Here is a 25,666-nt window from a genome sequence, read left to right on the forward strand (position 1 = left end):
TGGGAGATGTAGTCACACATTTCGCTTCTAATAGAGCTACAGATGCTCATGCCCAACCAAAATCCTCATTGGTTGCTTCTAAGACCCCTCGCTCATTTTGCAAAGCCTGTTCTTTCGGGAACTTAGGACTGAGACCATCCTACGCAAAGGATCCCAAAATACTCATTCCGTTCTTACAGAGAATCCAAGGGGATATCTGTGGACCAATTCAACCATCATGCGGACCTTTTAAATACTTTATGGTATTGGTTGATGTGTCAACACGCTGGTCACATGTCGCACTGTTGTCCACTTGAAATGTTGCTTATGCTAAACTCCTTGCCCAGATTATCCGCCTACGGGCTCACTACCCTGACCATCCAATTAAGTCAATTCAACTTGATAATGCTAGGGAGTTTACATCGAAAACATTCGATGACTATTGCATGTCACTGGGGATTGATGTAGAGCATCCAGTTCCCCATGTTCATACCCAAAATGCTCTCGCAGAAGCCGCTATCAAACGACTACAGATGATAGCAAGGACATTGGTTATGTGCACCAACCTGCCTGTTCCTGCTTGGGGATATGCAATATTGCATGCAGTGACGCTAATTCGACTACGACTCACTGCAACCCAATCTTACTTTGCTTTATAGTTAGTGACTAGGTACGAGCCTAATATCTCGCACTTACGCATTTTGGGTGTGCTATTTATGTGCCTATTACGCCACCACAGCATACTAAGATGGGTCCACAACGACGAATGGACATTTATGTTGGCTATGAATCTCAAACTATAGTCCGATTCTTGAACCCTTGACAGGCGATCTCTTTACTGCTAGATTTGCAGATTGTCACTTTGATGAGACAATCTTCCCATCGTTAGGGGGAGATAAGAACACAGATGTTCAACAAGAATGACAGGAATTGTCGTGGTCTGTCCCCACTATGTTTCATCTCGATCCCCTTACCGCATAGTCCGAACTTGAAGTGCGACGAATAATCGAGCTCCAGAAAGTAGCAGACACTCTGCCTGATGCGTTTTCTGATGTTGCCAAAGTAACTAGATCACACATACCTGCTGCAAACGTGCCTCCAAGGATCGATGTCCCGAATACTGGACATCACGCCACTCCTGTGACACTAGGAGATGGCGCCATTGCCCAGCATGGCAATGATGTGGCTTTTATATCCGCAAGTCCCATAAGGAAGCGCGGTAGACCAATTGGTTCGAAGGATACTCGCCCTAAAAATAAAGCGAATGAGGCACAAACAAATCATTTGATCATCGATACTCAAAATCCGTCCAATGGTTATGTCCAAGAGACATCATTGGGGGACGCCTCAATGTCAGAACCTATCCATGAGAAAGTAGAGATCTCTGTAAATTACACTAGTGTACATGGGACGTGGGAAAGAAGCTACATTATCATTGATCATGTATTCGCGTATTCAGTGGCGCGTGAGATTATTGAGACCGATGACATTGAACCATGCTCCGTTGATGAATGCCAACGTAGAGCTGATTGGCCAAAGTGGAAAGATGCGATCCAGGCAGAACTTGATTCTCTTGCAAAAAGAAAGTATTCGGACCAGTTGTGCCAATACTGCCCAACACTAAACCAGTTGGTCACAAATGGTTATTCATTAGAAAGCGTAATGAGAGAAACGAGATTGTAAGGTACAAAGCTCGCATTATGGCGCAAGGCTTCTCACAACGCCCTGGAATCGACTACGAGGAGACCTATTCTCCTGTAATGGTTTAATAACGTTCCGTTATCAGTTTGGTAGTTTCCGAAAAACTGCATATGCAGCTTATGGATGTGGTTACTGGGTATCTATATGGGGATCTAGATACACAAATATACATGAAGGTCCCAGATGGACTTCAGTTACCCAAATCAAGTGGCTCCAAACCACGGAGCGCGTTTGCTATTAAATTGAAACGCTCACTATATGGATTGAAACAATCCGGACGGATCTGGTATAACCATCTAAGTGACTACTTGATTGGTCAGGGATATGTCAACAATGAACTATGCCCATATGTGTTCATAAAAAGGACAAGTTCCGGATTTGGAATAGTAGCGGTTTATGTCGATCACATGAACATAATTGGCACCCTTAAAGAGTTAAGACAAACCGCTGAACACTTGAAATCAGAGTTTGAGATAAAAAATCTTGGGAAAACACGGTTTTGCCTCAGTTTAGAACTTGAGCACCTTAGAGAAGGTATCCTGATTCATCAATCAGCTTATACCCAAAAGATGCTTAGGCATTTCAACACTGACAAGATTAAGCCTTCAAGCACCCTAATGGTCGTCTGTAGTCTTGATCCAAAGAAGGATTCATTCCGTCCAAAAGATGACGATAAAGAAGTGCTAGAGGCAGAAGTGCCCTACCTAAGTGCAATAGGCGCATTATTGTACTTAGCACAATGCACAAGACCGGATATCTCATTCGCTCTGAACTTGCTAGCTAGATATACCTCTACACCAACACGACGCCATTGGACTGGTGTTAAAGATATCCTTCGATACCTAAGTGTTATGATTGATATGGGTTGTTCTATCCCTATAGATAGATGATGGATTCGGACCCATCAAGTGCCCGGGATGCCACACATGGTGGACTGCGTTCCCTCTCCCCATCCCAAAACGATATAAGTGTTTTGGAAGGTTTTGTTGATGCTGCGTATGTAATACCCCGTGAATTCAAATTATTTTCCGAGGAAATTTTAGTAATGATTTCGTGGTTATGGGAGAAAGTTCGAAGCTTTGAGGAGTTGTGAAATTAGTTCGAGCGATTTTATTTCGAAAACATACGTTATTTAGGGGCACGCGAAAATCGACTTTTTATACGTACCGAATTTGGGAAAACTTCCTTCATGAAAGTTGTAGAGCTCGTCAATATGATAACGGGCATATACGAAACACAAAAATTGGAGCTCGTATGAATTAGTTATGAATTTTTGAAAAAGTTCCAATTTAGTATAAATATTTCCATTTTCGGAAAATTCCGAAAATCATTCAGAAAATCCAAAAATTGAAAAAAACTGGCAGCAGCGTCGTTCCCCGCCGGAAATCGCCCTTGATTTTTCGTTCGGTCATATCTTCCTCCTCCGGCCACCAATCTTCACCAAACTTCTTCCATTAGCTTCATATGGTCCTTTCGCACCTGTATGTGGAAGCCTTGAATAGCGGCACGGCCTGTATGGGCGGCGGCAAGCTTGTTCCGATTTAAGCCTGATTTTGAGTCAACGCCGATATCTCGAGTTCTAGACGATAAATCTTCGAGATTCTTGGACAGATGAACTCGGATTGAAGTTCTGAAACAGTTCCATGAAGAAATTGAAGCGAGTGGTGGAAGTTTTTACGTCGATCGGAGCACCTGCCGGTTTCTGGAAAAAATCCGGCGAACCCGTGGCTTCTAGGTAACTTTTCGACCACTTCCGTTCATTTTCTGACTTTGTGCTAGTTATAAAAATTGTTGGGCTTGATGAGATGAAGAGGAGTAGCCTGGCCCCGACACCATTGGCGGTGGTCGGCGGCGGCTCTGTCAAACTCCGGCGGCCCTTTTCCGGCCACCTCCGGGGGTCAAAAATGTGATTTCTTTACATTTTTAGATTCTACATTTCAATACGATCATTTTGATATATTATACGCATTTTTTGGATATCGTATGATTTAGTTATGAATTTTTACGGTTTCGATCGATTTCGATAATCCAATTAATGTATTTTGAAGATCGGACCGTCCGATGGACTTGTAGTTTTGATATGTTGATCGTATGACTGTCCCGATGACCTTGTGTGGTCACGGGCGAAGAACCGACCGTTGGATCTTCATATAATTGTGAATTAGTATTTCGTAGTGCGTTTCGTGAGAATCCGACCGTCGGATTTTCATGAAATTTTTTGGAGACGTTTATAGGGAAGATTCAGGAAGATCCGACCGTTGGATCTTCGTGATAATTTTGGAGGATGATCCTAAGGGCGATCCGTGAGGATCCGACCGTTGGATCATCATATAATTTCGATCTGACTGTTGGATCGTCGTTTAATTTTGTTTATGAGTTATGGGCTAAGTTATGATCATGTTTGACTAGGTGATTGACGGTCTTCCTTGGTGAGCGGTTTTGGTGTGTATTGTGAAAGTGAAGACGCAGCGGGATTAGAGGTGAGTAAACCTCACGTGGTTCATATTACGAACCGAGTACTTTTAATTACGTTATTTTGTCGTAATTGTGTGAAAATATTTATGGAATAAATATTTATTTTTAATCACATGGACTTGATCAGCTAGGGTCCATAGGTAAGTAAAATGATTTTAATTATACAAAATGAATTTCACGATTTTTATACTTGAACTATAGTTGGTATTAGTGGTCATTCCTGAGTGGGTGATTACGTATATATATATTTACGTGATTATATGTGGAATGGTGTGACATTGAAGAGTGTGGAATTGTGATGATTTATTTATTATGGTTTGAGATGTGACTTACCATATTTATATGTGATGATCATGATTACTGAGTCATGTGGATTTTATGATTGACATTGGGGATGTATAGAGTTTTAGAATGTAGTGCTCTGAGGACAGAGAGAGTCCGAAGAACGCCGGTTAAATAATAACCGAGATGTAGTGCTCTGAGGACAGGGAGAGTCCGAAGAACACCGGTTAAATAATAACCGAGATGTAGTGCTCTGAGGACAGAGAGAGTCCGAAGAACGCCGGTTAAATAATAACCGAGATGTAGTGCTCTGAGGACAGAGAGTGTCCGAAGAACGCCGGTTAAATAATAACCGAGATGTAGTGCTCTGAGGACAGGGGAAAAGTCCGAAGACCGCCGGTTAAATATTAACCGAGATGTATATCGTTTACTTAAACCTTGGCTGAGGTGACAGGTAATGATGTAGTTAGAAACTCTAACGTAGGGTCAAGTTGGACCAAAGTGGTGCTATGTGGGTTGGTTGTCTGTAGGACCAGTGTGGTGTATTGTGATTTGAGGATTGTGGAAATGTATTTCCTGTGGTTTTCTATGAGTGGTTTAACGTCTCTTTGCAGACGTAATACTGTTGAATTTTTACTGGAATTGTTAGAATTGTAATTTAATAAATCAACATTTCCTTCTTGTTTACTCATACGGGCTGTCATGGCTTACCGGGTTTGGTGTTGTTGCAATCCCGGTACACTATTCAAATTGTGTAGCGGGTAATCCTACAGGTCAGGAGAATCGAGAATGTGATCAGGCTGCTTAGAGTAGTGGGATTGGAGTTACAGCTTTATTGTGAGGTTGTTATGCTCATTGAGCTTACATTTAAATTTGGTGAGAGTGTGTTGTAATATTAAATTCTTGAGGATTTGGTTTATGTATTAGTGAGTGAGGCTAGGTGTGTTTATCTCTGAGAAAAAGATTCAGAACGTTTATTTGATTAAGTTGTTTATTCATGTTTCGGATTTTAAAATTTTCTATTCAAAATTCGGGGCGTGACAGGGTATCTCTCTGACCCACACAAAGGTCGCTCCCAAACTGGTTATGTTTTCACCATGGGAAAGACTGCAATATCTTGGATGTCTACTAAGCAGACTTTAGTTGCTACTTCTTCAAATCATGCAGAGATTATTGCTTTTCACGAAGTAGTTCGTGAATGTATATGGCTTCGATCCATAGTTACTCATGTTCGAAACAATTGTGGTCTGAAGTCTACCACAGATGAGCCAACGAGCATTTATGAGGATTATGCTGTTTGCATTGAAAAAATGAAGCAAGGCTACATTAAAGACGACAACATCAAGCACATATCGCATAAATTCTTCTACAATAAGCAACAACAGAAGCTCCTCAAGATCAAAGTGAACCAGGTTCGATCTGAGGACAATGTGGCAGACTTGTTTACTAAGTCATTGCTTAAATCCACGTTCGAGAAACATGTGGCAAGAATTGGCTTGCTGAAATTATCTGAACTCCCATGATCGTAGTCATCAGGGGGAGACGCAGACATCAGGGGGAGATGTCTACATGTTCACCTCGAAACTTGAAGGAGTGTTGTGCTCTTTTTCCCCTTCGACTGAGGTTATTTTTGTCCCACTGGGTTTTTGTTACTCGGCAAGGTTTTTAACGAGACAACGAGAGAAGCACCGCGTTTGGGCAACACGGCAACACAAGGGGAAGTGTTCAAGTAAAACCCTAATTTGTGTTTAGCCCAAACTCTAAGTTACTTGACCTAGAGGTAATATGGTTTAATTAGAAGAATATAGAGATTATCTTTTTTTGTATGATTCAGACTCTATGTATTGTAATTCTCTATATAAAGAGGCTCCTATTATCAATGAAAATACACAGCGAATTTCTCTCAATTTCTGATTCCCTAAAACACTTTTATATTTAAAAAAAAAAAATTAATTCAGAGGCATTTTAAGAGCACGAGAATTAATAAAAAAAGGGCTAAATCTGTTTAGTCCCAATATTTTGCCTCCAACATTATTTCACTCCCTGACATTTCAATTACATCCTTCAACTCTCTGATCTCTCAATTTCCCTCCATTAGGTCCTATTCGTCCAATTACACTGTTAACTAGCTGACGTGGCACACAATTAGATTCCAACTCAGTGCCATGTGAGTGAGGTAGATAGTGAAATATCCAATATAGCATGTGTTCTCTCTCTCCCTTCCTTTTTTCTTTTGATTTTTTTTTCTTTTCTTCCTACATTCTTCTTCACACCCAAAATTCAAAGCATAAAAGCAAGTTCACCCGTTGAGGTCATTGGGTCAGATATTATTAACTGTTTTTTGCCTTTCATTTTCACAATCCATATCACTCGGTCAAATACTGTTCACAAAAGGTCACCGAATGTCAGTTTGCAGGCCATAAAACTGACCCAAGAGTGACATTTTGTGAACAGTATCTTAGGTGACTTAGACGGTGGAAATGAAAGGCAAAAAACAGTGAATAATATTGACCCAATGACCTCAACGGGTGAACTTGCTCTAACTTGCTCTAAGAGAAGTATATAACCACCGCCACTACCAGGCCGGACTCAACTTCAACTCCGACCACCTCCGCTCTTCAACTCAAATTTCAATTGAGCTTGCTGAGATTTTCAACCGATTTGCTTCGCTCAAACAAGACTCTATCAGTTTAACTTCGGCAACCTTCCATCACCAATGGCATTGACAATGACGCTAGCACGCTGGCACGTCCAAGACAAGCTGTTAACACCGTCGACACTAGACTGACTCTGTACTCGGACTCTGCGACCATTATCACAACCATTGGACCATCATCACCCAGCCCCATCGGACTTCGATCTGCCTCTCTGCCCTCGTCATAGAACTCTGCATCATCAAGACAGATGCCTGAAGCTATATGACCTCATGCCGAAATCCTTTGAGAAGTGATAGAACCATCGACCGGAACCTAGACTTCCCCTATGATCAGTCGTTAGACTTCTACCTCAGACTAGCTTGTCAATCACTACCTATAATTTGCTCGGCTTACTCTGATCAGTGTCACCCCAGAATGAGCTTTCTTTCTCCTTTGTACTTGCTTTCAATCAAATTGATTTGATCAGATGGGCCGCCGTTTTGTCATGTTCATAGGGGGGTTGAGACTTGAGAGCAGGAACCCACATCAGGAAACAGAGATTGTGATGGAATTGAACCATCTCGAAATTTTCATTCCATTAGAAAGATGGCAAAAAGGGAAGAAAACAAAAGACAGAATAAGAAGCAGGATATGGGTGGGGAAATGAAATGTAAGGGTGCCCTACAGGTGTCATTTGGTCATTCAATGAGCCATAACAGGTAGGTGCAGCCATAACAGGTAGGTGCGGCGGAGGTTAGGATAGCGAGAAGTCACCTAACCAACCATATACGTTACCCAATTAGTTTGTTTGTGAATTCAAAAGATTCAATGCAATGTTAAGCACAGGGTATCAAGACATATGAGGAGGAATGTGTATTACAGGAATGGAGCAGTTGTAGGGGCCCTGGACGCTTCCTCTTTGTCAACTCATCATATAAGCTCTTCAAGCAATAAGGTTTCCCTCCCTCTCTCTGTCTCTACTAGCTTAGCTTAGCTTAGCTTTGCTTGTTCCATATTTTTAAATTGTACCCATATGATCGAATGCTTAGTTAGTTAGTTACTTGATTGGTTCATTTGCGGTATCATGTCCAGCCGGCATTAGGAAACATCCCAGAGTTTGTCAAGATAGTAGAAATCGGTCCCAAGGATGGACTGCAGAATGAGAAGCAGATTATTCCTACTGATGTAAAGGTTCGGTTCATAGAAATGCTTGTTTCGTCCGGACTCACTGTTGTTGAGGCTACAAGTTTTGTCTCGCCCAAATGGATTCCACAGGTACACATTCAATTTACTCTGACTAATTTTCGAGGATTGCATTTTAGCCCAAGTTCATAGTTACTTAAGGCTAGAATACATTGGAAGTTCTGTGGCAATTCCATCCTGTATTAGTTTTATAGTACATTGTGCATCCTTGATTTTATGAGGGCTGTATATGGATTATGGAAATTTGAAAGGGTTTGTACTATTTTTGTCAGCTTTGGTGAAAGAAACGGCTTATTAGAGTTATAGAAGAACTTAAAGATGTGAATCTAAGCAAGTTAACGACCAGACACACATCTTACATTAATTCAACCTGTTATGATAAAAGCTAAGCCATGATAAAGAAGAAGGGATTGTGGTAGGCTGAGAGTGTAAATACGTGTGTATATATAATACACACACACACACTACATGGTTGTCTAATACTTTTCCATGTCTTTGATAGAAATATTAGTGATTCATATTGACTGAATTAATAGTATCATATAATGATTTTGATAGTGGCCATATAATGATTTTGATAGTGGCCATGCCTTGAATCTTTATTCATGCTTATTGTAACTGATATTCATATCAGAAAAGAAAGTAACAAGATTCACGCCTTTGTAAGCTCATTATTTAAGAGAATTTTGGTCTCTTGAGATTCAAATACAAGTAATTTTCTTTGCATCTCGTTTAAGACATCTTGTTGATTTCTTTTCTACATCAGAATGTATATTAGTCATTAGTATGGTGGCATGTATTTGTCATCTATCATCTAGTGTCAACGTGAAGACCAATTGACATGCTGTCTACGGGTGCATGTTGTTGAAAACAATGTCCTACTGCTGATGGATTTGAGATTTCAATTTTTGAATCTAGGATAAATTTACAAGACTTTCCTTTCGGTGGCTGTTCTGGGTTATATGAAGAGTAATTTTACTGATTAAGTTAGCTTCTATAAATTTTCAGCTTTGTTTTCTTGAGCTTTTTTTTTTACATATGTATACTTGTGCTCCCTGAAGCCATACGTATTTTACTGCTCAAAGAAAGTTGCGAGTATGTTTTTTGTGTTGATTGAAGTCCGAGTTGTTCTACTTAATTTACTTGATTTCTTTTGCTTATCTGTGTATTTCAAATTCTTTTTTGTTTTCCTTTTCTTATATACTTTCTTGTCTCTGTTCCCTTGAAACCAACATAAGCTTCATCTAAATGTTGTTGGTATCTTTGAAGTAAGTTTCTTCGCTGCCCTTCTAACTAATATTGCATTTTTTTACATACTTGTACTTCTCCTCCCTGAAACCATACAAATTTCACTGCTCAAAGAAAGTTGCATTGTGAGTATCTGTTTTGTGTTGATTAAAGTCTGAGTTACTTAATTTTACTTAATTTCTTCTGCTTCTCTCTGTATTTTGAATTTTCTTTTCCTTTTCTTATATACATTCTTGTCTCTGTCCCCTTGAAACCAATATAAGCTTGATTTATGTATATAAAAAGAAAGGTTGTTGCCTTGTTGGTATCTTTGAATTAAGTTTCTCCGCTGGCTATCTCTTTCATAATTTTGGTACATGCACAAGACTTATGGTAACTGAATTTATAACTTCTAAAGTATCTTGCTGATCTAAATTTCAGTTGGCAGATGCAAAGGATGTAATGGAAGCGATTCGGAATATGGGAGGTGCTAAATTTCCCGTTTTAACTCCTAATCTCAAAGTAAGCATTTTCTAGTGAAAGCATTAATTCTAAACTCAAATGGATATGAGGACTTAACTCTTATTTCGTAAAGCTTTCTTGTAGGGTTTTGAGGCAGCTGTTGCTGCTGGTGCAAAGGAAGTTGCCATCTTTGCCTCGGCTTCTGAGTCTTTCTCAAAATCAAACATAAATTGCAGTATTGAAGACAGTCTCAGACGTTACCGTGATGTTGCTGTTGCTGCAAAAAAGCTTTCTATTCCTGTTCGAGGGTATATCTCTTGTAACATGTTTGGTTCTTTTGGACACTATTTGGATTCTTTTATCTTGAATCATTCAAAGTATACTTAGTTTGGAACATACGAAGGCATCCAAATTGTTCTTAAATCCCTCTTTACCCTCTCATCCTCCCTTTTTTCAATCATTTTAAGGACATACCGAAGTTTTGATTTTCATTTTGAAAAAAATAAATTTATGGGACTACTTGTTAGTGCATTATGATTTTTCGAAGTGCTATAAGGTTCCCAGTGATAATTTTTATGGGACTGCAGCAATGACATTGTCTGAGATTGCTTAAAAAAGTATTTCTTGTATTACTTTTTAATCCCATCATGGCTGAAAACTTTTGAAAGAAAATTTTCTTAAGAATTTAGACTTCTTTTAGGTCTTTTTCTGTGTTTGTATTGTTTGAGGTATTTAACTGGTTGAACATCATGTACATCTCTGGGGACAAATGTCTTGAGCTTCAGACGCTATTCATCTGTAGATGGTCAATGTAAGTAAACCAGGGGTAACATGATATTATTTCCAACTGATGTAGCCATTTAATGATCTTGCTAGATATATATCATGTGTTGTGGGGTGTCCAATAGAAGGAGCTGTAGCCCCATCTCAAGTAGCATATGTGGCCAAAGAACTTCTTGATATGGGTTGCTTTGACATTTCTCTTGGCGATACAATTGGTGTTGGTACTCCAGGTAAATGTTCTTTTCGTTGGTTGTCATTCAAGTTGGTACAACTGTTTTGTCTCTTGAATTTATTCTAAAGCCTTGTATACACATGAGCCCTGTTAACTGGTTGCATCTGGAAGTACAAGATGTTGTTTGTATCCTAGGACTGACTCTTACACCCCTTATAATTTGAAAAATAATTCTTCTACTTCCTTCCAACCGTATAACTACACATCTTACATTCCTCTAATACGTTGGATTAGACCTATTAGCTATAGCACTTTTAAGGGTTTTCTTTTTTAAGAGATTTTGAGAATATAGTCTAGAGCCTTCTGCTTTAGCCAGTTTCCCACTTATCACATTTTTAGATAATATCTTCAGACAGTTTTAGAGGTGAGAGTCTGTCATTCTATGAGTTGAGGCCTTTGTTGGTGTAAGAGAGAAACTACTTACGGTGATTGCAAGAACCTATTTGTTATTTAGTGGTGATTTACTTATTGTCTGTTAATGGATCATTGTCCTTTCTTGTGGGCGTGGCCCAGATTGGTGTAAACCATGTAAATCCATATTTTTTTGCGTCTAGGTCCTCTTCTTTGTTTTACCTACCCAGCCCCTTATGCTGCTCATCAAACAGCAAATAACAGTTTCCTTACATGATCTCCATTGCGGTTACAACATATGTCATCTTCCCTACGATTGGGCAGTGCCAGAGCATATGATTAAGACGTGCCCCCTCATTGTTACGAAAGAATGCAACACCCATGTTTTAAGCTGTTATGATCCACAGTCCATGCCAAAATATTAATGTTAGGCAGACCCTAGCATTTCTAGACCTTCTTACAAGCACGAAGAAAAGAAAATTCCAGTAATTGTTAGAAAATAATTTGAACTTGTCATTATCTAAATATATTCAGATAATAGTTTTGATTTAATGAGAAACTAATTAACAGAAATACATATCTAAAACTCTATTCTGTTATCAATTTGAAATTATGTCTCATTTGAAGTAGGAGACTTATCTGTTAATGAACCTGATTAACATTACGGATATATACATGATAAACATCAAGTATCTGCAGATGAAATCTTTAGGAAATCTTGGACTCCTTATGGGATGAGCACAAGATTGATACTGGCCCCTATATATAGCAGATTAAGTCCCTGTGTTAACTACACGTTTTAGCATTAAGTTCAGTCCCATTCTGAAAGCTTAGAGTAGTATAACATAGAAGACTTGTTCTTCTCGTTTGTTTCTGGTTCTGTGTTGGTGCTTTGGAGTTTCTGGAGTTAGTAGCTTCTAGCTTTCGAGGCTTCTGGAGTTGCTGTGCAGACAAGGAACGGTTGTGGTTGTAAAAGCTGTTGCTGGGATTTTTGTTACTGAAGACTAGAGAGATGGCTGCTGGACAATATATTGAACCTCTAAACAATGGTAATCATAATGACCCACTATGAGATTTATATTCTGTGGCTATTGTCTTTTGTGTTCTTTTGATGTATTGCTTTTGTTTTCTTTACATCATTTGGTCCTACAAATTGGTATCAGAGCTAGGTTTAGTAAGGACACAAAACCTTTTTCTACTTTTATCTCTATATGCAGTTTTTGTACGTTATCTAAAGGCTCACTAGTTGGTTGTAGTACTAGTCTATTGCTTAATTAAAGATATCTTGATGCCTATATGTCTTATAATTATAATAGAACGTGCTAGCCATTGAACATTTATGCACGATTCATGATTAAAGTAGTTAAAGTACTAGTCTGTGCATCTTTTAAAATAGACTTCAGTACTGTTTTGTTTCATGGTTTTCCATGCCACAGCACCTCCAACAAGCATAAAAACATAACCACAGGTGGATTTCATAGAGCTGGGATAGTTACCTGCAAAGTCTGAATCAGTGTAACCATGTAACTCTAGGTTTTGCACTCTCTTATAAACTAACATGTGAGCTTTTGTTCTCTGCAAATACCTAAGGACTTTCTTTCCTGCAACCCAATATTGATGACTGGGATTAGACTGAAATCTGGATAGAATGCCTACTGCAAAAGATAGATCAGGTCTTGTACAAACCTGAGCATACATTAAGCTACTAATGAGTCCAGCATACATTAACCTGTGGTTATGTTTTTTTGCTTGCTGGGTGTGCTGTGGCATGGAAAACCATGAAACAAAACAGTACTGAAGTCTATTTTAAAAGATGCACAGACTAGTACTTTAACTACTTTAATCATGAAGCGTGTATAAATGTTCAGTGGCTAGCACGTTCTATTAGAATTATAAGACATATAGGCATCAAGATATCTTTAATTAAGCAATAGACTAGTACTACAACCAACTAGTGAGCCTTTAGATAACGTACAAAAACTGCATATAGATATAAAAGTATAAAAAGGTTTTGTGTCCTTACTAAAGCCATGGCTCTGATACCAATTTGTAGGACCAAATGATGTAAAGAAAACAAAAGCAATACATCAAAAGAACACAAAAAACAATAGCCACAGAATATAAATCTCATAGTGGGTCATTATGATTACCATTGTTTAGAGGTTCAATATATTGTCCAGCAGCCATTTCTCTGGTCTTCAGTAACAAAAATCCCAGCAACAGCTTTTGTTTTCTTTACATCATTTGGTCCTACAGTAATGACCCAGGAAGAAATCCAGAGTTGGGGGAAAGATGGACAATAGTTAGGGGAAGGAGTACAGTGAGTGAAAGTGGAGGGGAAGGAAGATGATACAGGAAGGGGAGGGGAGCTGCGAGGGCTGTGGAAGGGAAGGAGGGGAAGAGAAAGAGACTGTACCTCTATGGCTCTACGCCTCTACCTAATCTTGGACAGTTGCTTTTCTTTGTTTTCTATACACGGTGTCTCTTTTCCCAAAAAAAAAAAAATTTAAAAAAATATAGTTCTGTGATACCAGTTTGGTCAGCATAAACCATTTTACTATGCCTACGATACCAGTTTGGTCCTCCATCACCCATCCTAACAATTGATTGTGCAATGAAATTTAGCTTCACTCCAGCACTATGCACCATGAGCACCACCTCTTTGGTCCATCTAAATACTGCAGAAGCTAAATTAGAAAAGGCAAAACTGACTGTTCAAGCTTTCTTTCGAAGTGGGTTCCTGGGGCACAATCTTGTGTAATGACTTGGGGAAAGTTAATATTCTTTAGTTATTGCTTAATCGGTTGTAGGAAAATAAAATCTTGCCAGATAGTCTGGGGTGCTACGTATCCATATTGTGCATTGACTGTGCTTTAAGATGCGAATCTCTAGTAACCTAATATGTGATATACCTCTTATTGGAACATTATTGAACATTTGTATACTCGATCAGTTGAACTCTGCAGATGTTGCGGAGTTTTAGCATTTGTCATGTTTTGTTAAGGTGTTTTAAATTCTTTCTTCCTTTCAAGTATCGTCGTTCCAATGCTTGAAGCCTTGAAGAGGTTATTGATGTGGTCCCCACTGAGAAGCTTGCTGTCCGTTTCCACGACACTTACGGCCAAGCTCTTCCAAATATACTAGTATCTCTTCAGGTAACCACGCTCTGCATCTTGATTTTAGCATGGAATCTTTTACCCTATGTGAGTAATGGCAATTTCTAACATGAATCGGACCATCACAATTAACCTACTGTAGAGAGTTTTGTTTGCATGACTATTCCTGTCTAACCTAGAAAAATCATGTTCACTTCGTAAATGTGGCAACTCATGAATCTGAAACAGAGTTCTTGTAAGTAAGATTTTGAGACTTTATGATTGATTGCATTCATCTCAACTAAGAAACATTTATACTAGGTCATGACAAGTGCAATGGCCTAACCGAGCCTAACTTATAAATATAGGAAAGTGAAAAGGGCATTGATGGGTATAAACTTATTTAAAAGTCATGTCATTTTGAATCAATAGCGCATAATGCTGCTTGTGAATCCCCTTTGTGAAGAAAGAAGTCAAAGATCCTCTCTAAAATGACATGAATTTATACGTTCCATAGTTCTATTGGTGGGCTTGCATACACTCCACTACCTCTCATGACTATAGCGTGTTTTGTACAAATTCAGGTCCAAAAAAATGTGACGGCTGTATTACAGGTTGTACGTTCATTTATTATTATAAGAAAAATTATGACATATTTTTGCAGATTAAAAATCTTCAATTGTAAAGGAGATGGCTGAGTATTCACTGATTGAAGTTGGACATTAATGAATTGACCTAACTGATGTACGTGCTGTTTTTGTTTGTTTATCCCTGATGCTGAAGACCTTATTGATTGTTTTATGATCACAATTTATAAGCTACGTACAGAATGCCTGGTAAACTACTAATGGAAGAATGTCTGACAGATTGGAATCGAGTATATCATTAATGTTTTTCTTTGCCGTCAAATTCTTTCTGTGAATACCCAAAGGAAAAACTATCGTGGTTCTGATTGCCAAAAAATGAGCCAACTTGCTATGTTTGTCAATCCTAATCCTGGCTAAATTCATAAGTGACTTCAAGTTGTTTCTCTTGGTTTCCTAAATGAGCAAACTGAATATGTTATGTTTTGTATGACTCATAAAATTTTTGCCAAGCTGATTGCAGTTGGCAACTTCCTTCCTTGCATTTCAAGTCTTTGTTTGTTTGAATTGAATGTCTGTTTTTGATGTGTCATCGTGTTCTATTTTTCTTTGTTTTTTTTCTCTCTTTTTTGAAATGTAATACATAGGAGAATTCTTGGATACCTTGGTGTTTGTCATACCCTCATTTTGTTAAATATTTTGGACCATTGGATTAGTAATATATCCAATGGTTCAAAATATTTAACAAATTGGTAACTTGTTTAGCCCTTAGCCTTTCTAATTTTTTTGGTAACACAAACTACTAATTGAATTGAAAACAATAAAGATAGTGAAAACAATAAAGCCAATTAATGTTTGATTATCAATTGACAATTCACAATTATGATTTTTCCTTTTTCAAAAAAAATTAAAAGAACCTTCTATCCTAGGTTCACCGAATTACTTTTAGTTAAATAGTCTATATTACTAATTAATTTTATTATTAGTGAATTAATGCTTGATTAATGCTTGTTATTAATGGACAATTAATTACACAATTGAAAATTACGGTTTTTCCTTATTAAAAGCAAAAACCTTCTAACCTAAGTTCTCAAAATTAGTATTAGTTAAGTAATCTTTATTACCAATTAATTATATCATTAGTAGTTTCCTTAACCAAATATAATTCTTTTTACATGCATTTAATGACAACAATTAGTGTAAAAATAAATAATATTTGTTTTAAATGTAGTCAAATGAGAACCTACTTTAGGACTTATTTACTCAAATGAGAATCTACTTCACTCTAATGAGAACCTATTACAATTACCACTTTTAGGACTTAATTACTCAAATGAGAACCTACTTTTCTCTAACGAAGACCTTATTTACTTTAATGCGGATTTTTTTTCTAATTACCACATGTGTCCTCAAAGTGGTTACATGAGTCCTCAAAGTGGTAAATATTATATAAAATGGAACATGTATGAATCTTTATGTTTTTATCATTAGTGAAATTATACTAAAATGACTGCACATTTTATCACAACCCACAACACTTGATGTAAAAGTGGTAACTTTTGTTCTATTTGTAGTAATTACTCCACCTAAACTAATGTACAAATTTATAGACAATTTAACAAGTATGACAACAAATTTGTTGTCAGAGTGGTAAATTTTTATGTTTTTATCATTAATGAAATTATTACTACAATGACTACACATTTTACCACAATCACAACAATTGATGTAAAAGCGGTAACTTTTGTCCTATTTATAGTAATTACTCAACCTAAACTAATGTACTAATTTATGGACAATTTAACAAGTGCAACAACAAATTTGTTGTCAAAGTGGTAAATCTTTATATTTTTATCATTAATGGAATAATTACTCAATGACTACATATTTTACCATAACTCGCAACTATTGGTGTAAAAGCGGTAACTTTTGTTCTGATTGTAGTAATTACTTCAAAAAATATACCATTTACAAGATTACCAACCATTTTACAATTCCTACAACATTTGTGTCGTGAAAATGGTAAAATTAAAATTAGACCAAAAGATATGTAACAACTTAGTATTGTAAGGAGCTTCTCCATTTGATAATCAAGGTTCTAAATTTGATAAAAGTTGTCCAAATATGATATTTACATCTTTGAGCACTTAATTACAATAACCAGATCCTATCCAGAGCGGAGCTCTGCTTTGAAAATTAACGTGTGAAGTTCGATTTTTTGGTCACTTTTCGGTCGCATATCCACATCTCAACCGTTCAGTCTTTAGGTACTAGTGTATAGATCGTCTCTGCAAATTTTCAGCCAAAATGATGATCGTTAAGGCATTGATAACTGCCTTAAAGCTAGTACGGTTCAGGTTGACAGATTCAGTCCGTCCATTGGTTAAAGCGAGTTAGATACCTTAACTATCATCAATTTGGCTGAAAATTTGCAGAGATGATCTATACACTAGTACCTAAAAACTGAACGGTCGAGATGTGGATATGCGACCGAAAAGTGACCAAAAACTCAAACTTCACACGTTAATTTCAAAGCGGAGCTCCGCTCTGGATCGGATCTGATACAATAACCACAACAACTATTGTCATAAGTCGTAATTGTAGTTCAACTATGTGTAATTTATTATTTTGACAATACTTGTTACACAATTTTTAACAATGTTACATATCAAGAAATAGTGTATTGTTAATATGGTAAATTTTATTTTTTAAAATGACACATGTCGATATTTAATTGGGTAACCTGTTGACCAGTTCAGTAGGTTTCCACTATATTAATTTACTAAAAGTAAAAAAAATAAGGATATGGCAAACACCAAGGTACCCAAGACGACCCCGTAATACATGATAGTAAGAATAACAAGTTTTGATCTTAAATTTCAGGTTATTTTCCTAAGACTGTAGAATGAAATAACATTTTTTCATGTTGGCAGATGGGCATCAGCACAGTGGATTCATTAGTCTCTGGTCTTGGGGGTTGTCCATATGCTAAAGGTGCTTCTGGCAATGTTGCCACCGAGGATGTTGTGTACATGCTTAATGGACTTGGAGTGAACACCAACATAGATCTTCAAAAGCTCATGTTGGCTGGGGACTTTATCTGCAAGCACTTGGGGGCGCTCATCTGGTTCAAAGGCAGCGGTTGCCCTGACTGAAGCTCACAGCTCATGCCTTTAAGCTATAAGGTTCCCACAGTATCTGTTAGCTCCCTGTATTCGGTTAGTGATAAGTAGAAAGCTCCAATTTGGTGGAAATGACGAGCTAATTATTTGGTGGAAATGACGAGCTAATTAGTTGGCCAAATAACTCTCAGGTGCACTGGCTGAAAAGTGGGGTGATAAGTTTAAGGTGTTCTGGTAAATGGTAATGCTTGACGTCAAATGTACACTGGTGCAAAGAGAGGTGATTCAAATCTGAAAATCGAAGAGGGGATCCCAGTACTCATGTGAAATTGTTAGGAAGGATGCTGTAAGATTGAACAAAGAAAGTCAGAAGATTTCCCTTTATTATTTTCTTAGGGATCTCTTTGTTAAAGATGCTTAGTAATTACTATATGTTCCCCTCAATTTCGAATAGAGAAAACTTCTCCAGGTTTATGGGGTGAATGTAGGTAGTTTTTTATTTTTTATTTTTTTATTTTTCAGGGAACTTTCACAGGCAGTTTGTCTTGCTTAACAAGCAAATCCACAGACCATCAATTGTAGAAACACAAATAGGAAGAGTCTCACTCCTATTTGCTTAACAATCAATACAATAACCATCAAAGCGTGGTTAAATATGAAGAAGTTCCTGCACAGTAGCTGCAAGAAGGTATGAATGAAGAAGAAAATTAAAGGGGCCGTGACCACTGACCCAATTTTAGCCCAAAAATTGCCCACTTACTCCACCAAGAGTTTTTTAATCCCATTTACCCAATCTAACAGTATTTGACAGTATTGCCCTCATTTTAATTAACAAATTACACTCATATCTCTCTCTCTCTCCTCCCCCTCATCGATTTCTCTCTCTCTCTCTCTCTCTCTCTCTCTCTCTCTCTCTCTCTCTCTCTCTCTCTCTAAGCCACCACACCCACCACACCCACCACTCCACCGTCGATGTCGGCCTCCACCGCCGCCGCTCTGGAGGCCATCCAACTCCACGATCCCAGCCCCTCTGGGCTTTGTCAGTTTTGTTTGTCAGATGTCCGGGAAGCTCTCCACGCAGGAATCGGGTCTGGACTTCGCCGGTTTTGTTCGTCAGAAGTCCGGGAAGCTCTGAAGCTCCACGCCTGAATCAGGTCTGGGCTTCGCCGGTTTTGTTTATCAGAAGTCCGAGAAGCTCCGAAGCTCCATGCCGGAATCAGGTCTGGGCTTCGCTTGCAGGTCTCGGACGACGTCAAAATGGTGGTCTATTAGGGGGCAATAGACAGATTATTGCCCCCCAATAATTTCTTAACTGTGGTTAATTAATCACTGAAATTAGAGTTTTAATAAGTCTTATGTTGTTTTGAGTTTATTAAAGTACAATAATCTGTCAATGATAGAAACTGGTGATTTTTGGGGTGGTCTATTGGGAGGCAATAGACAGATTATTGCCCCGCAATAATGTCTTAACTGTGGTTCATTTATTACAGGTCATTTCAACAAAATGCTGCTAGATTCATTAACCAAAATAATTAGGTTTATTGGGGGGTCATAAAAAGTTTATTGCCCCCAATAATTTTTTAATAGATGGTCAGAAGTAACTCAGTTTGGTTTTAAATTAGTTTACAAAAGTACAGGTATTCAAATTCAACACGGGTGAATTTAATTAAGTCCCCAAACAATCAGGTTATGAACGCCCATTTTGCCACAACGAATTGGCTTCTTTTTTTCACACTCTCCACTTGACTTGAACCGCTTCACCATAGGCCTCCCGGGTGGCCTCTTAACAAGAATAAATGCACCTAACAACAAAAGGATCACCCATATTCATGATGCAAAAAATAACAAAACAAATATATGATTGCCCCGCAATAAACAGATTATTGCCCCCCAATAATATATCAGAAATACCAAAACACATTAGAAGTAGTCTTTAAACACAAAGGAAAATATCACTGAACACAATTATAGAGACTTTATAACAATTACGACACATTATTGCCCCCCAATAATCTCAACTCCGGTTGACGATTTTGCCCACAATTCCAGTCATTTTGCAACAATTCCGGTTGACCATTTGCCTTCACACTAATTTGACTCTAATTGCAACGACTCTGGTTGCAGCCCAGGGCCAGAGATACAATCAAGTTGCGATTTCCGTGATGATCGGTACTCGGCGAGAGAGACATAAGTAAATCGAAGACGTACCCGATTCTACTGGCGGTCGTCGATTCCTTCAGAAGGTCCAACCCGGCCTCGCCGAGCTTCTCAGCGACGAGGACCGTCGGCTTGGCATTGGGTCTGGCCGCGAAGAGCACGACGACGAGTTTAGGCGCGGCAATGGCGAGAGCCGGCGTCGTGGGCAACCTGCTGGAGGGATGGAGAGAGGGAGGGAGAGATCCGACGTCGTCTAGAGAGAGAGACAGAGATAGATAGAGAAATTGGTGAGGGCAAAACAGTCCAAAAATATGAAGAAAACAAGTCCAACTCTTAGAGTTTTGGGTAAGTGGGGTTTAAAAATAAAAATTGTTGTGTAAGTGGGCAATCTCTTAGAGTGTTTGGGTAAATGGGGTTAATTAACCCCAAAATTAGGTAAATGATCATTTCCCCAAAATTGAACTTTCACATATTAACGACAAAATAACATTTAAAAACCGTTTTTTTTTTTTTTGGTTTTTTGGGAAAGGCTCTAATAATGAGGACTTTATAATCAGAAGTTGTGAGAATCACTTTTTAATTACATTTTGGCAAATCAACCATTAGATGTTTAGGTATGAGTGAGTACATCACTTCTGAAAAATTTTGTCCAAATTGCTAACATGTACTGAACTAGATCAAATTAACGGATGATTGAACCTTTCACGTTCTTAAATAATAAATCAAGAGATTAAATGCCTTAACCATTTTTAATTTGGTTGAAAATTTGCAGAAATGATCTATTCATGAATATCCAAACATCTAACAGTTAATTTGCTTAAATGTGATTGAAAATTGGGTCTCATAATGTTGATAAGAAAGTTCTCATTTTTTATGGGGCTCTTTTTATTATTATTTTTTTTTTTTGAGAAGAAACGTCAATTTTACTGATGCGAAGAGATTAAGTACATTCTTTAGAAATAATCTCATCTAGAAAGGGAGGTGTAGAAGGAAAAACAACATTGCAAGGCCTATTACATAATGCGCAATGAGCAAGAGAATGAGCAGCAGTATTCCCTTCCCGGTACAAGTGTGAGAAAGTACTTCTAGGCAGCTGAGAAAAAAGAGCAAAAACATCCTCATAAACAACCCGGAGCTGGATAAAAGAATCTTGGATAGAATGCATAGCTTTTATTAACAATAAGGAGTTCGATTTTAGACGAAATGGATCCAATCCCTTGTCTAGAACCAGCCTGCAAGCTACTCTACCAGCTAGTGACTCAACTTGAGCAGGAGAAAAAACCGAATCAAAGCTAAAAGCCATCCCACAAATAAATAAACCATTTGCATCACGTACCATAATTCCTGCACCACCAGAATGAGAGTGCACATCAAAAGCTCCATCCATGCAAACACTGAACCAACCAACATGAGGCTTCTTCCAGGCATGCTTATTGTGTGGGACCTTGGGGGTGGAACATTTGCTTGAAGATAATTCGCATGCCAAACTTGAGCACTACGTAGGAGAGATTGAGGCTCACAATTTTTATTCTCCCAAACTCTATCATTCCTTGCTTTCCACAAAAAGTACAGCTTCACCAAAAGACGGCAAAACAATGATTGAGGTAATTTCTCCATACAATATTGCAACCATTCCTTAAGAGAAGAGAAGGAGAAAAACCCAACATACTAGACAAGTGATGTGTCATCTGCTTTGCAATAGGACAATAACGAAAAATAGGGAAAATTTTAAGAATAGTACACCAACTAAAGCCCACTATACATTTGTGTACACGAAGTTACAAATTATGAATTTTGGTACATGAAATTTGAAGCCCGACCTACTATCTGTACACGACGTTAATGACACTGTTAACTCTTATGTCATAATTCATTTGTCAAAGGGTAATTTAGTACTCTCTCACTCTGACTCTTCTTTTTGGTCCAAAAAAAAAATCACCTCTCTCTCTCTCTCTCTGACCCTCTCACTCTCTTTCCAGTTTCCACATACCCAAAACATGTCTAATCGAAGAGAACAACATGAAACAACAACAACCCAGAAGGAGCCATGACTTTAGATCTGCACAAACAACTACTTTATTCTGAAACATAATTCTAAAAAACACCTTCAGAATTGAGATACAGAGCTAGACACACGGACAAACTATTATAAAGCTATTACCATCAAGCTTTTCTTCTTCAAGCACCAGACTCCATTAAAGCTTCAAGACCTCGCTCACTTGCAATTGCAAGGTTGCAGGTGCAGTTGACACACTTCCAGCCACCGGAGCCTCCCTCGGTAGCCACACCAGCCTCATGTAGTCCATAGTTCAGTTTCTGTGTTCCCACGACACCCATGACAAGAGTCTCTGAGGCTGAGCTCTACTCTGTGATGTCCAAATAGTTACCACAGCCTCCCCAACCACTGCCGAGAAAAAAAAAACAAAAAACCAAGAAGCCTACGCCTCTGTAAGAAGAAGAGGATGGAGATGTATAGACCCTGAACCAAACCCAGATCCCGAATCGAGTGATAAACCAAACCATGTTTGATGGAAGAGAAGAAGATGAAACAATAACAACCCAGAACCTGAATCTAGAGATTCCAGATATCAACGTCGACATCCTGAAATGGCTGCTGGCGAAGTCTCTGGTTCGATTCAGTTGCATGTGTAAGCCATGGGGCTCTCTGCTCACAGATCCCAACTTCATCAAATCTCATCTGGAGCGAAACCAATCGTTATTCCAATCTAATCTCAAAACCAACACTCGGCTCAAATGAGGACACACCTCCTTATTTCATTGAGCATATTTTTCAGGCTACGGTGAATGGTGGGCTGTATTGGCTAGTTCAGGATCATCAAACAGCTAGGGTGTGATTCTGATGTTTGATTCAGCTGAGTACAAGTTCAGGGTGATTGCGCCGCCCCTGGATGAGTGTTCCAGGAGCATAGCCTGGATTAGGCCTTTGAAGGTGAACACCGAGATTGGGATTAGATGTTTCAGCGAATAAGCTTGAGAATTGAAGGGTGTGGATTGATGGTAATGGTTGGAATTGCAAAGGTGATCGGGATTGGGAGGGGAAGAGAGATGGGTGCCCATAGAGAGAGAGAGAGAGAGAGAGAGAGAGAGAGAGAGAGAGAGAGAGAGAGAGAGAGAGAGAGAGAGAGAGAGAGAGAGAGAGAGAGAGCTGGGTGCTCAAAGCAAGAGAGAAAAAGTGGGTGCTCAGAGTAAAAACCTGAAGAGACCAAATTACCCTCAAATTAGGCCAGGTGGCATTGAAATTAACGGCGTCATTGGCGTCGTGTCTATATAGTGGGTTAGGCTTTACATTTGGTGTACCAAAGTTCATAATTTGTAACTTCGTGTACACAAATGCAAAGTGGGCCTTAGTTGGTGTACTGTTTCTAAAATTTTCCCCGAAAAATATGAAGGGGGTTTCTTCCTCATTTTCACATAAAGGGCAAAGAAGTTCTGCTTCCACCTTCTTTTTAACTAGATTAGATCTAGTAGGGAGAAAATCTCAACAAGCTTTCATTAGGCAAAGTTTCACTTTACCTGGCACTTTGCACTTCCAAAACTTCTTCCAAAAGTATCAATAAGCTGATTAGGAGAGAAGCTAGAAGTAGCCATGATTGGGAGGACCAAATTGTCCCTAGCCACAACATAAGCACTACTCACTGAAAAAAAAACTCCCTTACTATCATAATGCCAAATCAGTTTATCCTCAAAACATCTAGAACTCAAAGGGATTGAAACTTTCCAATAAAGGGACATTCCAACAACCATTAGCCACATCAATAAGCTAATTAACATACCTCAAAGTATTAGGACTCCTAAGTGGGAGTAAGGGCCGAAACCCATGAGGCCTAGGCATCCACCTGTCCTCCCAAATATAAATCGTAGCACCATTTCCAACTTGCCATCGTGAGCCCAATTCAACCACTTGCCTTGCGGCTAAAATGCTTCTCCAAGAATAAGAAGCAGCTCCCCCAAAAGAAGCCTCCCAATAAGTTTTAGAATGAAAATATTATGTCTTGTAGAATCTTCCCACGAGTGAGTTTGGATTTTCAATCATTCTCCAAGCTTGTTTTTCAATCATTCTCCAAGCTTGTTTGGCCAACATGGCTAGATTAAAAGCATAAAGATTATGAAAACCCAACTCCCCTCGGTCCTTTAGGGCACACATATTATTCTAAGAGCTCCAATGAATTTTTCTCCCATTCTCTGAGTCACCCCACCAAAAATTGACACACATTTTCTGCAGCTTGTTACAAAAGGTTTGAGGTAATAAAAAGCAACTCATAGTGTAGTTTGGAAGAGATTGAGCCACCACTTTCACCAATAACTCCTTTCTCGCACCACTTAAAAATTTTCCTTTCCATGCCGCTAGCCTCTTCCTCAATCTGTCCTTCAAATATGAGAAATTATCCTTCTTGGAGCGCCCCACAAGAGTGGGCAACCCAAGATATTTTTCATGATATGGCACCAAATCAACACCCAATAAATCCGCTAAATCATGCTGCCCTTCTAGTGATAAATTACGACTAAAACAAACACTGCTCTTCCCAAAATTAATCAGTACAATTTGCAAGAGTAGCCTTGGCAAAGAGAAAACTATCATCTACAAATAAAAGATGGTGACGAACCGGAGCCCTTCTGCATATCTTAATCCCCACTATAGAGCCATTATTGTGCATCCTTTGAATGAGTGAGGAAAACCCTTCAGTACATAAAAGGAAAAGATAGGGAGAAAGAGGGTCTCCTTGCCTGAGGCCTCTTGTTGGAGTTACGTAGCCCCTCCGATTACCATTGATAAGAAAGGAATACCTTAACAAAAGTCACACACTCCATCACAACCCAAACCCACTGACATGGAAAGCCCAACCATAGTAACATAGCTCTCAAGTAAGGCCATTCCATCCTGTCATACGCCTTACTTATATCAAGCTTAAGAGCAAGTTGATAGGAGTACAAAGTGTGACGTTTTTAATATGTATTTTTCCTCATTTGGCTAAGTTATTCTCTTAAAATTAAAAATTATAATATAGTTTATGTTTTTAGCTACTTCATGGTCGAAAATGGTGAAAAGAGGTAAAAAAGAGCATAAATGAGTGTAAATGAAGGATGAGTTATTTTAGAAACTTTCCTCTTTCATTTTAGGAAATATTTCCTATTTTGTTTTTGGGAACTTTCTTCTTTTAAACTTTCCAATTTCTGATTTTCTTGTTTTAAAGAGAGTCCATCCCATTAAAAACTCTTGAGTGATGAAATCAAGAAAAATTGAAGGATTAATCAGGAACAATTCGAGGAGATAAAATGGATTGTTTTTAATCAATATTTATTCCTAATTATCTTATTTCTTATTGATTATAAACTCTAATTAAATTCTGATTTTTCT

General features: G+C 38.4%; 1 long non-coding RNA gene and 1 pseudogene across 1 annotated transcript; both read left to right on the forward strand.

Moving 5' to 3' along the window:
* The first annotated feature begins 2,994 nt into the window (after nt 1-2,994).
* Nucleotides 2,995-5,423, forward strand: LOC112192653. The gene is made up of 3 exons (XR_002933566.2): nt 2,995-3,415; nt 4,090-4,160; nt 5,196-5,423. It is a non-coding gene; the product is annotated as an uncharacterized LOC112192653 (long non-coding RNA).
* A 1,441-nt stretch (nt 5,424-6,864) lies between these two features.
* Nucleotides 6,865-18,665, forward strand: LOC112192652 (annotated as a pseudogene).
* The last annotated feature ends 7,001 nt before the right edge of the window (nt 18,666-25,666 follow it).

This window comes from Rosa chinensis, chromosome 3 (genome assembly GCF_002994745.2).
Source record: "Rosa chinensis cultivar Old Blush chromosome 3, RchiOBHm-V2, whole genome shotgun sequence".
Classification (NCBI taxonomy): Eukaryota; Viridiplantae; Streptophyta; class Magnoliopsida; order Rosales; family Rosaceae; genus Rosa; species Rosa chinensis.